The sequence below is a fragment of the Ctenocephalides felis genome, unplaced genomic scaffold, assembly GCF_003426905.1.
Source record: "Ctenocephalides felis isolate EL2017-DRISC unplaced genomic scaffold, ASM342690v1 CF-g0.4_SCAFFOLD_01886, whole genome shotgun sequence".
Taxonomy (NCBI): Eukaryota; Metazoa; Arthropoda; class Insecta; order Siphonaptera; family Pulicidae; genus Ctenocephalides; species Ctenocephalides felis.
Genome location: NW_020538040.1, coordinates 164,240,619 through 164,256,757, shown reverse-complemented (window position 1 = coordinate 164,256,757; position 16,139 = coordinate 164,240,619).

Below are 16,139 nucleotides of genomic sequence, written 5' to 3'. Positions count from 1 at the left end.
CTGTATGGGTAACAGACTTAGTGGAAAACCCGAATCGAATGACAAAGAAAATGCACCCACACGGACGCAACGGATGAGAGACTTTGTAACCACATCAGGCCCGCATTTGATAACCAGGCTCTCAACAGGACCTTCAAGTACTTGCTCTTTTATATCGCTCCCTGTTCAGACACGATCTTTTGTTTTAAATTGGTTTTATTTTTAAACTATGACTCATGAAGGGGTTTGCGAAATATAAATCTATCTAGACATGCTTGTGAGAATAATTGAACTTGAAATTTAATAACTCCTGTAGACAGATTGAAATTTATATGAAACTATTGGTGCATGGCATTGTGCCTTATGGCAAATTGCTGGAACTTCTCGTAGAATACAATCTTCAAATTTTCGAAAATTTCGAATTTTTTTTCAAGCCGATTGCGCTGCGTAGTTCTTTTAGAGACGAAATATAGAAGGTTAAACACTACGAATCTTGATACGGAACCCACAGAAATGTTAACAAAATTTGTACTCATTATTAAAAACTCTATTTTTTTTTAATTACAATATTTATTACAACTGTTAAATAGTTAACATCTAGCAATATTGATTAATAATAACATAAATTTAAATAAATAAGAGTGCAAAGGATAGAATTTACATGAAAATAATATCCGTGGTATGCTGATCTAATATAAAATAAAAGCAAATAATAATAAAAATAAAATTAATAAATAATATAAATAAAATTTCTGAATAATAAAATAATAATACTAGAAAAACAATAACATCTATAAAATATTTGGCAATTGAAAGTGCATATGTTTAATCATAATTTTTGACATCCATATGGCTTTATTGTATTTACTTTTTTTACTGCATCTCCGAAACCAATAGACCTGTTTTCTCAAAAATTTGATCAGTTCTTCATTCCATCAATACAAGTGTAATGCTTTTTGAATTATTCAAATCAGACCCTCCGTTCTCTCAAAAACTTAATTACATTTTTGGCACATTTTTGCCCCAAAATGGCTGGACCAGCCTTAGCCAAAAACTAATCAGCACGTCTCCCCATCAATAGAATTGAAGTTTTTGAGTCATTCAAATCGGTTGATTCATGTTTTCCAAGTCGTCGACGAAATATTGTATCCGCACACATGCACATATACATCCATTTTTACTAAGGTATGCCAAAATATTCAGAAACCTTTAAATATAGTAAAGATATGCAAAAATTTTCATTTTTGTTTTTTCTGCGATTACAATAACTTACCTTAAGGAAAGTTAATAATAATTATGAAACATATTTAATAAATATTTTATAAATATTATTTATGTATTTCTTTAATATCAGGAAATCTTATTATAAAAATTTAATTAAATGGTTTAATCATATTTATCGTTATTTAGTGTACAATTTATCAATATTACATATTATTATTATTTATTTATTTATATATTAAAATAGCAATCAAGATACAATTTAATCTTATAAGCTATTGTGGCACAAACGAGAGGAATAGAAAGAAAAAAAATAATAATAATGATAATAGAAGAAAGAAAAAAAAGAAATAATTATCTAGAGTTCACTCCAATGAGTGAAGTCTAGTGTTTCATTTAAGGTCGCTTGGCCAGCATCTTTTCAGTCTTCTTAGTGATGAAGAGTTGTTTAGAGAAGAATATTACATATATGTTCTATATTACATTACTACATAATTTCATTATTACATAAGTCCTATATCCCTTGATAATTTTTGAACGAAATATCGTGATTCAAGGTGTGATATTAGAACTTCAAGTAGGGTACTTATCAAAAGATTCAGGTTCGATGCCTCTTTAGGACATGATAATGTTAAGTAATAGTGGCATCGGTTTTCACTTGAAAATATAGACAACAATTTGTTTCCAAGTGAAAATAGTTCTTTCCTGACATTGCTGTAACCAATAAAAAACCATTGGTAGTATTAGAGATATTGGAATGAAAGTTGATCAAAAAAATAGATAAACCTACCATTAGGTTCCAGACGGCAACTTGCCTATGTTGTCTATGAAGTCACGATAAAGAAGTAGTCATAAAAAGCTTTTAGGACTACTTAGTTTTGATTACTATTACTAAAATATATCATAGTTTGTAAGAAATTCATCACAACAGCTCATAGAACTTATAAGTTCTGATCGCTGTTTAAATAAATTTAAAAAAATTAAAAAAAAATACTAAGATATATTAAAAAAAATCTATTTACCACCAATATTTGTTAATCAAAATTTTCCCATTTTAGCTTATTATACCAGTACGATCCGGCAAAAATAAACCGAGAAACGGACGCGTTCTTGAGCGGCATTATCCGATGTCCTCGCGTTTATATTTAAAAAAGCAAACTTACTTCGAATGCACGTTATTACTTTGTTCGACGGCATCGCAGTTTCGTTGACTTCTCTGGCGCTAACAAGGCTGCAAGGAATCCGTAAAAAAATAAGTATAAAGCAAGTTATTTCTGTTAGTGACTCATGTTTAGATGGAAGTAATTATAATTCCTTAAATTGGTATAAAACTTATATATATATATATATATATATATATATATATATATATATATATTATGCATGAACGTTATTTTCATACCTGTATGCTTAACACGTTCGCGGACAGTAAAAATTTCAGCCAGGTACAAACATCTAGTCACTTTAATTTTAAAGTGGTTGTGGGACTCGCTTGTAGGTAAGTGACTAGAACGACAGGACCTGGATCAGGGTTCGATTCCGCTTCGAAGAGCTTGTTGTCAAGCAGTAGTGACAACTGTTTTCACTTGGAAATATAGATAGCAATATGTTTCCAAATGAAAACAGCCCTGATACGGCATTGCTGCACCAATAAAAAGTCATCACAGCTCATAAGTTCTGATTGTTGTTCAAAAAAAAAAAAAATTGGTTGTTATATCCGAAATTTGATTCAAGATCTTTAATAAGGGTCAGATTATCATATTTTAATTGTTATGTATGATGAATGCTATAGCATCCACGCCAAGTATTACGCTCTCGTTTTACGCAATGTGCTTGCCAAGCTAATTTATGACTACGGGAAAGAATATGATAATAGGAAAATAACTAAAGAATCAGTTAGTCATTACCTTGACAGTTATAATAATTACAAAAATATAAAATTATATAACATTAAATTTAAAATAATTGACTTTTTTATTATTATACACAAATTAGTTACAAATCAGAATCTAAGCATTCTATAAGCTATTCGGATCTACTTCAACACAAAATGTTTGAGTTCGTAAATATGGCTTGTATAGGAAACTCCCCCATGAGAGCCCTAATTACTTATAGTAGATAAATCGGTTGTAATTTAAGATTTGAATGCTGTAGCTTTTATGTTATCTTGCATCACAAAGAAAATAATGCTAAAGTATTTACGTCCACGAATGTGTTCATAAATCGTTTTCTTTCCTATGTTTTACCGAATAGCTCGTATAGCATCATTAATTTACCATTTGAAAAATAAACATAACGCAAAAAATAGTTATGAGCGTTATTCAGAAAAATATTATATCACTCTAAGAAATTCGAAAACTTGTTATTTCTGGATAAAAGTAAAACAAACAACACTGTCCGTACAAATTGCAATTATCTTTGTTTGTTTTATACAGGATATCCGAATTGCGTTATGGTGCACATATGTGGCTTAGAAATCAACGCTTCACAATAAATACTTTTTGGATGATTCAAGTATTAATTTATATCGTAGTCGAAACACTCTGTGCTTAAAATAACGGAGTCAAAACATTATTGTCTTGAGTTTGTTTTAAATTAAATTTCGGGATTATTTCTTTATTTTTTCCTCATTCGCAATAAAAACTAACAGGAAAGCAAAGCAAACTAAGGATGTCTGTAAGGCGAAACAAATAATTTTTGCTTGGTTGAATAAAAATAGCTTAATAATTACTATTCTCGTAGTATTTCACTCGTGTATTATAAAACTGAAATTAGTCAATAAACGAACATTTTATCATTATGAACTATAGAGGTCAATTCTCGGATAAAATAATTGTTACCTGTCTCTTTTCTTGAATTTATTAATTAAATTAAATTAAAGCTATGTCTTCGTTCTTCTATTGAGCGTTTTGCGTAATATTAACTTCTAAAACTTCTAACCTCTGAAAAGCACGCCAGAATATAGCCTTAGTTCGACTTTACGCGTGTGAAAAGAAACCGATCTGAATGTTTTAGAAACCATTCGATTCCTATTGATGGGTCGATATGCTGACAAAGATAGATTCAACCGTTTCGGAGATACTGAGCAAAATCTGCAAAAATCGTGGTTTTTGAGAGAAAGGAGCATCCGATTGGAATGATTCGAAAAACATTCGCATCTTACCAACGGTGGGATGTGCAGATTAATTTCTGCGGGAAGGTTTAGTTGTTTTGGAGATAGGGAGCAAACACTAGGAAATTGCCATGCAGTTTATAAGAGAATGGAGTTCAAAGAAATACCACAGTTAAAAAAAAACAACAATGTTTTTTAAAAAAAATCTCAAAACTTTCAAAAAAATGTAAAGTGTTTACAAAAATTTCAAGTTCATTTATATACTTAAAATAAATATTTTTAACTTTGCAATTCAAGTTTGAAATAGACATTTATTTTATATGCCTTATCCAAATACACTGGGGGTTCTGGGGGACCTTGTCTCAATATGATAATATATAAAATTATAATTTTCAAAAAAAGTTTTTGTAACAAATTCAAAATTTCAGAAATTATAAAAATCACTTATATATGTACTTGGAATAAATATGTTTTATCTTGCAATTCAATTTCGAAATATTTATTTTCTTTATATGCCTTGCATCAAATAGTTTTTAGAAATATGAGATGGGGTCCTCCATTCGATTAGTCCTTCTTTATATATTTCTTGCAAATACAAAATAAAGGTCGTAGGCCAAATATAAGTGCTTATATTACATTAGATTCATAAAATACGAATAAAGTATACAGAATTTAGTACAATTATGTGCAAATATTTAATACAATTGTTGTTAATCATTGACCAATTTTTGTTGATTATTTATTATTTTAATTCCTCGAATATTTTATTATGGTAGGGGGAAGTTCCAGCAAACTAAAAAAAGTTTAAAATTTTCCGAAAAAATCAAGGTATAAAATTTTTTTGAAATATACAAGAAAATCTAATTATTTAAAAAAGTCATTTTTTTATTCAAAAATTACAAAAATCTCAAAAATATATTTTTTTCAAGGTTTTCAAAAAATTTTAAAGGTTTTCTAAAAAATTTAATTTTCAATACGGGAAGGTCCAGCAGTTTGCCTTGCTAACTTATGTTGAACTTGCTAACTTATTGCTACTTATAATTTCATCAGAATTTATTGTTGATCTTATCAACATTTAGCTTGATATGGATAATAATTATTTTGTTCTTCACCAATCGAATATCGAATACTTATTATTATTACGTGTGTTGTTTGCGCTGAGCTGTTTAATATTTTCGCATAACGCCGGACTTACGTCATACGCGTCTTACAATGCTGACGACTGCGTTTATGTTGTACACTGCGATATATAATCCTGTTCTTTGTAATGGCTATGTAACAAAGTGATCTGAGTATTTTCCTTGTGAACACGATAATAGTAATATAAAGATATCATCCGTTGATTACAAATACTATTAGATAATAAATTATAGGGTGGATCCTAGGGTAATAGAGCAGGTCACGGAGTAAATAGTTTATAGAAGAGATTTATTCAGATGTCCAGATGAAAATGATTTTCATTAATTTTATTCATAAGCTAGACTTTTTTGGATTATTAACAATAATCAGAATCTAAAAGCTTTATAGACTTATTGTGATGACTTCTAAATGACATGGCTTTATGGACATACCATACTTTATAGGCAACCCAACAGTTGGTCTACAACTTTTTAATGAAGTCATTACTAGATTGGGATAGAGTTTGGCCTAAAGGTCCACATGTTGAAAGGCTCACCATCAATATTTAAAACAACAAGTAAAGTTATGAATTTTTAACAACAATATTTGAAAGTAGAGGGAAAAAGATGTATAAGTAGCCATAGCCTTGATTCTTACGACGTTGCTATGGGGAGATAAAAGGCAATGTTTGAAAATCCATAACAGAACTATTTTCTTTCGTTGTTAGTTTTTTTTTGTTATGAGCACTGTTGTTTAGTTTTTTTTTAATTTATTTAGCATTATATACATTTTCATATCTGTCAGACAGGGGTATAAGAGATTGTGGATTGGTTCATACATTTATTTCATATTACATCATTTTAAAATATTTGATTTATATAAGAAATTAAGTATATGGGTCATAATTTAACTTGTTTATATCTGGTATAGTTATAATTTATTTAAGTTTGACAATATTTTTATTTCAGTTTACGAGACCTAAAAATATTTTTAAATATAGGTTATTTTTTGTTTTTTTTTTAAATTTATTGTTACTTTTAAATTAGATTTCTACAAATATGTTTATATAACCTCTAGAAAAGCTTACATGTTTGGCGGGGTAAAAAGTCTTAACTAAACCCTTACACTGGAAAAAGTGTGAACAATAAGAAAATAGTAAATAAAAAAGTAAAAAAAGTTAAAGAAAGCTATTTTTTGAGAGATAAATTAAAATAATAGTTATTTTAACTCTGCTAATGAATACTTCTTACGAAACATTGGATCAAGGTTAAAACAGTGTGATCTTTGTAAAAAATGTGCACATGCAATTGGTATTTCGTATTTGTTGAATAATGTAGCTATTATTTCATAATATTTCTTTAATATTAAAAATAAAATATTGAAACTGTTTGCCCCCAGGCTGTCCCTGTATTACCCCACTTATTGCGTTAAAATGGACTGATGACAAGTTTTAGAAACAAAACGTAATTCTATAATTAGGAATTAATTAGCAATTACTTATATTAGTCATTATTGAACATATTTTGATAGTTCGTTATTTGATACATGTTACATGTTGTGATCTAGTTCATTTGGTTCAGATATACATAATTGCTGAATATCAAATTAGACTTTTGTACCCTGTCCTACCCTAACTGTAATCCGATGATTTTTTATTGGTTGTAGTCAGTGGCGGCGCTAGAACATTCGTAGGCGTCGGCGAAATTCGTTTGCGAGGCCCCCCTTTTTTGCCAGTTGCAAGTTGACTAGTGGTACATGGCATCGTGTCTAAAGGCAAATTGCTGAAGCTTTTCGCGCCGTAATTTAAATTTTTGAAAAGCTTTAAAAAAATTTGAAAAGTGAAAGAAATTGACTTTTTTTAATTTGAAATATTTTGTTGAAAATTTTGAACTTTTTTTCAAAGCAATCACGTTGCGTTAGCTGCTTAGAGACGAAATATAGAAGCGCATAAACGCCGCGTTGCAGTCTAACTTAACTCACTAATAATTAAAATCTTTATAAAACATCTGATAATTTGATGTGCATATGCCAAATGGCTTTTGTTGTGCTTTTTTACTGGATTTCCAAAACCGCTAGGCCTTCCTAAAAATGTAATCAGTTTGGCACTTTTTGCCCCCTATCTTCAAAACGGCTTATCCTGCCTTTGCCAAAAACTAATCAGCACGTCTTCTTACCTTCAATACATGCCAAATGTTTTCTGAATTTTTCAAATTGGTTGATCCATGTTCGCGAAATCGTCGACGAAAATTTGCCAAAATGTTCAGAAATCTTTGAAGATATATAAAAATTTTTGTTTTAGATTTTTTTATTCTAAACATTTTGTTATAGCGATTACTATAACTGTATATGAGATTTATTTTTAATCAGATAAATACACCAATTGAAATAAACAAAAATTACACAAGTTAAAATAAACAAACTCTTCGGCAAAAATGGTTTGTTCTCCAGCTATTAGAAAAGCACTAAAATTAAATAATTATTGCGAAAAAGTTTCCTTTTGCCCAACCATTTGATTAGTAAATTTTATGTTTTTTCGATCATTATGAATAAAAAATGGTTGGAAATCACCGACTTAATGACTAATTAGACAAAATTTTGCAATCTGCAAGTGATTAATTAGATTTAAAAAATCTATGTTCATACTAATTTCAGTGCACAAATCCTCACATCACATAGTAGGTACACATGGTCTAAGAGCTCGTCCCATTATTCTAAAATTTAACGAGTTTTTATAATTAATCATTTATCGAAGTTCCATAAAATTTATGCTAGATGAGACTAACAAGTTTTTTTTTGAAAAAAGATTTTTACAATAAATTACGAAGAAACTGTGCGGTCGATCTTGACGAAAAACAATTCAGCACGATCGCCAACTGAAAACTTTCGATCAGTTTTTGAATTTTTAAAATTGGTTCAGAAATGTCAAAATGCCGTTTTTTTTAAGACGCTTTAATTTTTTGTCGACGACATCAGTGCGGATCAACCGATTTAAAGGATTTAAAAAACATTCGATTCGTGTTGATAAATTGTTAAAGGCAGGTTCAGCGGTTTCGGAGATACAAAAAAACTTTAAAAGGTTATCAATTTTATTTGAAAGAACTGATCATCCCAATAGAATGTTTAAAAAAATATATTGCTTGTGTTGACGGTGTGAAATAATGATTAGTTTCAAATTAACAGTTTTTGTTATTATCTCATTGTTATTTCTCATTGATCAATTTTTATTGATCATTGATTACTTTTAATCCTCGAATATTTAATTACTCTTTCGATACGTTAAGATTCCCACTCGTATGTATTTCCAAAAGGAACGATGATTTACATTGTGCTCACATAAGAAATACACAAATATAAACAACCATAGAATCAGCTTGCGCGAAGTTGTTTAGATTTAATAATCTATAGTGTTGACAGACGATATTAGATAATGTCCATAAAAGATAAAAGAGTAAAATGATAGTGCCTGTAAACCACTAATTACTTTCTTTACTCGCACATCCGTATGAAAATTAACTAAATTTTAAATAATTAAAATTTTTCCGGGGCCTCTTGCGAGGCCCCCCCAGGCGCGAGGCCGTCGGCGGCCGCCGACACCGCCGACGCCTAGCGCCGCTACTGGTTGTAGTAATAGCTCTAAGGGCTATTTTTGCTTGGATACATAGTTATCTATATTTTCATAAAATGGTCATACGATCTTAAATAAAATGTCAAAAAATAAAAAAGGAGATATCTCATTAGAGAGGCATTGCATAAAGACCAGCATAAAAAATAATGTCTTAAAAAATAATGTATAATGCTTGACATCAGACTGTCCGAGACAGATATCAAACTTAGATCTTTTGTTTAAAAGCTTATAGCTCTAGCCACTAAGCCAAAGGGGGTGTCTGATTCCCGAGCGCATACCAAATACCCATTACATAAGCTTTGAAACACAGATAGTGTAATCATAATTATTAATACTACGCCATTCGTGTATCTTCTGTTTATTATTGTTTGTTTCTGCTACTTATTATTTCAGTTCATTAGGTTTATCTAAAGTTCAATAACAAGGAGAGTTGAATTAACCATAATCGCATATAAATTGATATCTATCTATTAATCGTTGTGCAAATATTCGTAATAATGGAAAAGCCAAGAATCGAATCTTTGTTTACAAAGGCGCGGCATTCGAAATAGCACAATGCAGCAGAATTTTGTAAATGACAGTAACCCCGCGCAAAAGATACAGCACAACGTCTTGTTGTATATTTATTGCACACGATAAAATAAAACCGAAACAAGAACAAAAATGAAATGAAAACACGACTCTCTTTGCATTTATCCTGTTCGTCAGTATGGAGTGTTTCTGCATATGTGCACATGTGCATTTATGTGTGTGCAAAAGGCCTTGTCAGAGATCGTTAGCACATACACGCGCTGTGACCTCTATACGGGACGGCAGTCCTAAATCAGCGGACTCTGTAGACAAAGCCAAAGCCCGCGCGCAATACCGTACGTTGCACCTAATTCTGTTAAACTGCAAATAAAATAAAAAAAGGAATGAAAGCAACAAAAAAAAAATACAATCCGCAATGCAGTGGCGTATTGGCGCGGTTTCACGAAGGACTCATCTTGTCATGAATCATTTTGGGACGGCCATTTGAAATTGAAGCTTTAAACTTTATATTGATGAGTCACAATTCATATAGCAGAGAGATCAAAATTTGGCATTTAAAAAGTACGTGATGCTGGTAATACATTTCTATACAAGAAGTTGATGGCAATTACATGAAATGATCTATTTTTAAAGCACACATGATCTCTACTTCTCAATCTGGAATTCATTTTGATGTAAACATAAGAACAAGAATAACTTGCTATTTCGCATATAGGCTCAATATTTTGTGTAAAGGTTAGTAATTACACTGAACAGACACTCCAATTAATTCGAAGGACCAGATATACTTTATTACTAAATAGTCTATGTCAGACCTTTGAAATTGATTGAAAAATGTTTACTCGTAATTCATATTGGTTTATAGTGGTATTCATTTGTTAGATGTTAACAGTTCAAAGGGCACGAATGATAAGTTTTTTAAAATTAGCTTGGTACCTAAGGTTGTAAATTATTTTATTGCTGTTAGAAAGATATATAAATTGGTGGAGTAGGCGCAAACATGCCCCCGGATTTGAAAAATTGTTTTTCAATTGCTATAAACAAACAAATTCTACTAAAAAAAAACAACAAAATTACTAGCGAAAAAATTAAACGTGCAATTCGCATTAGACCACCCTACTGTTTATAGAATCAATTCACATATAATTTATTAATTTTTAAAGAAATGTTTTTTGAGCAACTCTACCCTCATACAGATAACAGATTTATAGAGATGTCATATACTTTGCTTGTCTGTGTATTAGACATTAAATTTTTTTATGACAGATTAGTTTGATTTCAAGATATTTATATCTTAATCTATAATAATATAATTTATTATCAACTCTTCACTTTAAATTTATATCTTTAATTTTACCATATAAGTCCACTGTTCTTAATGGACATCTAGCAACTGTAATAAAAGAAAATTAAAAAGTAAATGGCAATGAGTAGAAGTCACCAGTGTTACTTCTACTTTAAATGAAAAATACAATTGAGTAAGAGTAAATAGTAAGTTGTTCTATAAAAAATAAATCATAGATGTGAAATTATTTTTTTCTACGTAACAGAGTTCTAGTGGGTGTATATTTTTCAGTATTTCGTTGAAAGTAAACAGCCAGAAGGTTTTGTGCTATCAAATATATATGAAGGTTTATTTTGTATAGATTAAGAAATGTAATTGAGAAAAAAATCAAGTTTTTTCGCCTTAGTTTAAACAAATATCCACTTTTCACACCCAATTTTATTTATTTTGCTTATATATTATGTGTAAGATAAAATATGTGATAGAGCCTTATCTAAAATCTTATAGAGCTTATCTGTACTTTCATATAAATACGCAAATACAAATTAAATGTACATTTTTTAAAAAAGGGTTTTTCAAAATCGACCAATTACGAAATTTTAAACTCATTGTTCAACAAATAGTCTTAATTCTGGAGAACTTGTGCCCATTATGTCATTATTTTTAACTGTGGTCCTAGAAATTTTACGGATCGAAAGTCAAAATGAATAAAATTAATAAAAATTAACCAAAATAATCACAGTTTCACCAAAGCTCTAGTTTGTACTTAAAAGCTTATAATTTTCAAACTACATGGAATAAAAGATTTTTCTAATTTTTTTCATGATAGTTACGATCAATACCATAACCCTGCTCCCGTTTGACGTTGAGTTCTGTGACACCCTGTATAAAGTACATACTTCTTCATCAATATTTTTCTGTTCTAAATGACTAATGTAGAGTTCCAAATTGAATCATCAATGTATATTTTCGGTACCACCTGCATGCGATAATATAATACTCGAGCACAATGCTGAGAAAGCTTTCATAACAAATGACGCATAATAATTATTTGGGAGTATTTGTAAATGATTATATACACAAGCTTTTGTTCAAGTTAAAGAACTGCGCAAATAAGTAACGACGTGGCTAATACACGTGTTAGGTTCAGGAATTATTAAAAATACATATTGCATTTCGTTATGAATCAATATCGACAGGGATGAGTCGCTTCGAGCTGTTTTATGAGTAATGGATTGATTTTTTGTGACATGTTATAACTCGTTGTACATAATAGACGTTGGTGGAATGATTTATAGCCTACGGATAATTTAATTGTGAAATACCTTATAGAGTTTACATTTCCGATTATTCTGATTTCTATTCAAACATATTTTAATATTTTTTTCATTATTCTTCATTTTTTTCATCTGAATTTTTCTACACCGATTTCAAAAATTTAAAAGGCATTTGATGGAACTCGATTAAGGACCTGATTTGGTTAGTTTTTGCCAAGACATTTTTTTGAAAATTAGCAGAAAAGTGAAAAAATTTTATCGGCGCAAAAAATACCGAGGATCTTGAAAATTCAAAAACTGTTTGAAAGTTATTAGTTGGGAATCTGTTTATTAGTTTTTGATTAAAATTAGTCGGGACGCTTTTTTGTAAAAAAAAATATTTAAAAAAATCCTACGTTTCTAAATTCTTAGAATAAGTTTACGAATAAAACAATATATAACTCGATAAGTGTACTAGTAATATTTTCTTATATTTCTTGAATTTCCCCCAGTGGTCCATGGCAACTTTTAGCAGGTCCACGTCAGCGAAAATCAAATTTTGGGGTCAACAAAATGAAAATGGAGGTCCACGATAGTAGACCACAATTAATACACGTTATAACACGTTAATATTTATTTACAATATTTATAATAAAAAGGCATATACGATATCTATAAAAAAAATGTTTTTTTATAACAATGTGTGAATTTATCATAAATAGGCATTCGATTTGGAGTCGCAATATGGTTGATTTTGTAAAGACCCAATTTCCTGACTATTGAAAGGCTTGGTAATATTCTTTAGGTTTTTTGAACATTTATAGATAAAACACAATTCAATAGTTGTAAAATAGTCAGCAGAAAGAATGTTTGTTTAGCTTTATTTCTGATCTAACTAAAAAGATATGTTGACTGAACATCATTAGCCGGAAGATGCAATATTAAACCTCACTAAAATTTGGTAAGAAACCTTTGCTAAATGTTTACTTTATTTTATTTATTTTTTTTAATTCAATTAATAAATGTATAAAAGTAATAGGTTTACTTTAAATATTTAATAATAAACTTTCGTACAGTAAATCGATATTGGGTAAATAGGTGGATCACAGGGTCTACTATGCAAAAAGTTTAGAAACTCATGGGTTTAACGAACGCGTAACGAACGTAAAATATTATAGTCCTTGAGAAAAAATGCCACTTACAATAAGTTATTTTTTTCTCTTATTTAAGCTACTGTAGCATTTTATATTTCAAATAACAATAATCCACTTCATAAATTGGTTGCTCAAGTTCTGTTTTATAATTACTTGCTTTATTATTTAGGCAAAATATTCTTATCAGTAAGAGTGTAGATTAATTCATAAAAACAATTTATGAAAATAAAACTTCAATTGTTTTAACACTTAAATTGTGTTTAAACTTTCCGGTGAGTGATGTTTTCAAACTTACCAAGTTAGATAGTAAAACGGATGCTTTGAAATTGGTTTCCGCATATGTTTTTGTAACAGACTTTTAACATCCGATATTATGAAAATAATCAAACTATATTCTTGAATTTAAACACTCAATTGTTTAAAACAAATGATCTAATTATCTGCTTCACATCATTATAAATTTCGATCAGGTTTAATTTGAAGTAATTTGATTGTTTTAAGGCAGTGGTTTCCAACTTTTTTTGCGCCGCGCTCCCCTGCATGTTCTGATAAAAAAAATGTTGCGTCCAGCCTTAATTTTTTTTAACAGCTTAATTTCATAAATACTTAACTGATATTATCAGACTACAAATTAATATGCAATATTATGTAAAAAATATCTATAAAAAATAATTATTTTTGGTTTACTTTGTAAATGTAATGTTGGGTTATTCTCGATAATAGTATTCTTTCAACAAACGTACGCGCTCCCTACAGAACAGCCTGTGCGCTCCACAGGTTGGAAACCTCTGTTGTAAGGTGTTATTAATTATCGAAAAATCTATGAAAATTGATATGCATTGATCACATATTATAGTAAAGGGCTACCCAATGGTTGCCATTTTGTAATAGTTTTTGATATTATAACTTATACGACCAATTTACGGAGTGGATCTTTTCACATGGAAATATGTTTTTGAAATATATTTTCAAGTATAACTGGTTATTCACTTGACTGCACCCAATGCGGGTTTTGAACCTAGAGCCTTGTGCTTGCAAGGCCAATTCTTATACCACCTCCAACACGTACTACCAAATTTAAACGAAAGGGAATAATCTAGTCATTTTTTTAAATTCAATTTTTTTTATTTTAAATTTTCATATTTTTTTAAAAATTTGATGATAATCCTCGCTAGTTTAGCCGTATTTTTTTTAAATTCAAATGATTTAGGATACCCATGATAATCTCAACTTCTACTGGACCGATTTACTTGAAATTTTTACAGAGTTTTCTTTATAGACTTTTTTTCAGTATGAACAGTCATCCTCAAATTCCGTTTTCGCCTATTTCTTAAAAATTCGAGAATTTATAATGAAATATTATATTTTCAGACAGTCGCTATTGTGATAAAACCTTTTATACGATGGCGACATTAGATTAACAATAATCTTCTTTTTTATTCTATAAAGAAAATTATGGGTAAGGTCAGATGCCTTAATAAAGGGTATTAATATCATTATTTAGAGAGCTAAAATCATGGGTAAGGTCAGGTGCCAATTATTTGACGCCATGCCTCACTTCATCATCTTCTAAAATTTAACTTTGACTATTTTTAATTTAATTTTTTTTTTAATTCTCAAAATATTTGTTTTTTTTTCTTTTTATTTTTTATTTATTTATGTTTATTTATTTTTAATCCATTTTTATTTATTCATTATTATTATTATTATTTTTCCTTTTATTTATTTTTGTGATTATTATTATTATTATTATTATTATGTGTAATTTAGCCATATAGGGTATGTATGTTATATAATATGAATGAATAAAAAAAAATTATTAATAACTTGTAAAAAATATATAGTAAAAATATTGTTTGCCGTTTTTACGGTCTTTCAAAAATCGTATAAAATTTGTGTCTCTAGACCAGAATACCCCCTTAAGAACGCATATTGACCCTATGCGTCAAAAAACTTAAAACAATAGACATATGTACTGCCATTGACTACAAACGCCAATAAAGTGTTAACATTATTCAGTCTATTACTTGTGTAAATTCTCAATGCCATCATCGCCATTCATAATTTCAAAGAAATAAAATATTATTGCTTTCTACTCCAAATTCTAAATTTGTGGCGGTAGTAAAATCGCGAGGTGCCGCCGAACCTACTTGTCCGGCGGCATTCATGTTTGTCGTGTGACGGCGAGCAAATGTGCATTAAGACGTCATTACACAGTGAATTGCGAAGGCCAAATGTTATTGAACGATTATATGAACTGCACAGTGCACAGTGCACGGTTGAAGGTCAGATTTAATAAGTTATTTATATAATGGTCACATCAAATATCGTCGTAAATTATGCTTACATGCGCGTTCCATCATACAAACGGAATAATGACACTGACATCGCCTCCACAAATATTGTAAATGTTATATGGATTTTAACGAAATTTATTGCAAGGTTGCTACCAAATATTTTTATTATAGCACGTTGATCCCAGGGTTTTGTTTCTTTATAGATTTAGATTGAATAGCTTTCGTTGATTTATGTAAGAAATTAATGATTCTTTGTTGAAATTGGTAGTTGCTGCTGCTATGTTTTAATAACTACTTCAATAAAGGGGGCGTCTATTAATCACGTGAGGGGGAGGGGGGGTTTGACAAAAAATCACGAAATATCACGTGGGGGAGGGAGGGGTATAGTAAGATATCACGTGTATTTATTTTTTAACTAATTTTTTAGAAAAAAAGTTCAAACATTTTCAAAAAAAAAAAATCAAAAATGTTGGTTTTTTCATGTAACTAAAAATACACGTGATGTTTCGTGGTGGAAGGGGGGCTTAATTTTGAATATCACCATGTATCACCAAGGGGGA